Raw genomic sequence first — 2661 nt, 5'->3', positions numbered from 1 at the left:
ACCTCCTGCTGGGTCCATCTGTGGGCACCTCTGACCTGATCCTCTGTGCTGGGGGCTTTGGAGCATCGGCCCAAGGGCTCAGTTTCTTCCCCACATCTATGTCTCCTGCTCCCTGTCCAAACTGGGTGGCAGCTTTTTCTGATGAACAAAATATCTGTCTGTTTGTCTTTGGGTCTCTCTCATTCTACAGTCAATGGCAACGCCACAAATTGGTCCGATCACTAGAGCTTTCATGCCATAGATTCTGTGATTCCTCGTAAGATGTTCCTCCTGCAGAGACCAAAGGCCCCCTTGTCCTCACACCTGTCCTTCCATGGCCTTCCTCCAGCACCTTCTCCTCCCCCCTGTGTCCTTCCTCCTGCAGTTTTCCCTGGTGCCAGGCTGGTCAGGACTCCGCATGCCAGCTCCATGCAGCCCCGCGGAGCCCTGCACCCCAGCACCATTCCTGGCCCCTGTTCATGAGTCCACAGTCCCTGAGACCTGCCCTGAATCTCTGACCTGAGTGTCTCTATCCTCTAGAGGGTCCTGGGTCACCCTAAAATTTTCACAAGGTTACCCCCTCAGTGCTCCTTATCCTCTCTTTCATTAGACGGGGGCCACCAATGACCCCCTGAAATAACCTTGTCCCACAGGAACTTAACAGAGGAAGACAGAACAGAGCCCATCTAGAATCCAGCATGACCCTCAGAGACAGATGGAAGAATCCACACACAGGGCACCCTGACCATTCCTCTGTCTCCGGGATCAGAGGTGAACGGCTGAGAGTGACCAAATAGAACAGTAAGACCAGGGACCCATAGAGCTCAGGTTCCCAAGGGCTGGGATCCTGAGGAGAAAGCTTGGCCACAGGCTGAGACAGGACCCAGAGAGAGCAGAACTCACAGAAAATGGCCCAATCCTCTGGGAGAGCAGCAAAGGAGGGGGAAGGAGAGACTCACCTAGGACGGTCAGCTGGGTCCCTCCGCCGAACACCCAACACTGTGATACAAGCTCATACAAAAACCTCTCTCTGGGTGGCCCTGCCCCACCCCTGTGCCCCCACCTGCAGCTGTGCTGGAGGAAGCCTGGGCCACTGCCCCCGGCTGCTGTCTGCTCTGCCAGGGGCGCACACTGTCCCCCCGCCACCCTCTCAGCAGATTGTAGGGTGGATGGATGACACAGCGAGTTGTACAGCATCAGGACTGTTGGAAGCAATTCTCCCACAGCAACTTGGTGGCTGATAGGCTGCTTGTACTGTGGTCTCCTGGGATTGGGATGAGTTTGGAGGGCATCTATTGCACTGTGAGTGAGGTTCCATAGCCTAGGGCTATAGGCACCAGGGGAGCTACAGCATGCTGGCTCCTTGTCACCAGGAACCATAGAGATCCCCTGGGGTCGTGTCGGGACCCACAGAAGCCTCCCAAAGAGGCTCCCAATGGATGAATGGCCATCATTTGCAGACCCATTGTTGTCATCACTTGAGGAACCCGTGGTGCTTTCACACGGCAGATGCATTCACCTGCTAGAGTTTCCCAAGCCACTCAGTGGCCATTGTTACCGTGGGAGGACGGCGGAGACCAGACCACCATCCTGCAAACTGGAGGGGGAATGGTGGGGGTGCTGTGTCCCCAGCGAGGCCTGACTTTGCTGTACCCCACAGGCCACACTCTGCCTGCTCTGAGCTGGTCTGACCTGCTCTTACTCGGCTCCTGAATTCCAGTTGATATGCCCTTCCTGGGACATCACAGGATGCCCAATTGGTGCCCAGGACTGTGCCCTTTCTATTCCATCAAGGTCAACTCCCATGACCCGCACGCCTTTCTTGTGCAAGGGGCCTGGGGGGGGGGCGGGGAGTGGCGTGGGGATGCTGTGTCACTGGTGAGGCCTGACCTTGCTGTACCCCACAGGCCACACTCTGCCTGTTCTGAGCTGGACTGACCTGCTCTTACTTGGCTCCTGAACTCCAGTTGATACTCCGTCCCTGGGACATCACAGGATGCCCAATTGGTGCCCAGGACTGTGCCCTTTCTATTCCATCAAGGTCAACTCCCATGCCCCTCACACCTTTCTGGTGCAGTCTGGCAACACCTGCTCCTACCTTAAACCAGCCATAAACAATCTCACCCTCATCTGACTTCAGGTGTTGAGACTCTCATAATGGAGGTCCATGCCCCCTGCTAGGGTCACCTTGAGCCTGAACTTGACTCAGGCCCATTAGAACATAAACTGAGTTTTCTTGTGCCTCATCCTCACCCCATGTTCCTAGCACCAGTAGCCATGCCTTGAAGGGGGTCCAGGCTCCCTGAGTTGGTAGGAGGAATGAACATGATGGGGGAATTGTCAGGCTCCATGATATTTAACTGTTTCTCTGCTGCAGGACTAGTCAGTGCCTTTCCTTAGCTCACGTGCATTGGCAGAGTTTGACCAACGCCCCATGGGAGGCACTGCTCCAAGCTTTCCCTGACTCCGAGCTGATGGGCCAACCATGAGCCCCTCGCCTGGCGATGGCTCTCCCATTGGGCTCCATGACGGACAGGGCAGTTCAGTGTCTGTTCCCAATGACCTCAGCCTTGGCTCCATGATTTCCTTCCCAATATTTCCATCTGTAGCCCACCGTGCCCTCCTGGGACCCTCACCATTTCTCCCTGATTCCTCCTCAGGGCCCCTGGAAAACACTCACTC

General features: G+C 56.0%; 1 protein-coding gene across 1 annotated transcript in view; it reads right to left on the bottom strand.

The window, feature by feature from the left end:
- Positions 1-2661, bottom strand: part of LOC102752104 (immunoglobulin lambda-like polypeptide 5) — a 21162-nt gene that overhangs the window by 673 nt on the left and 17828 nt on the right. The window lies entirely within an intron of this gene.

Source organism: Myotis davidii, unplaced genomic scaffold (genome assembly GCF_000327345.1).
Source record: "Myotis davidii unplaced genomic scaffold, ASM32734v1 scaffold2343, whole genome shotgun sequence".
NCBI lineage: Eukaryota > Metazoa > Chordata > Mammalia > Chiroptera > Vespertilionidae > Myotis > Myotis davidii.
This window is presented reverse-complemented; position numbering and strand designations above follow the sequence as displayed.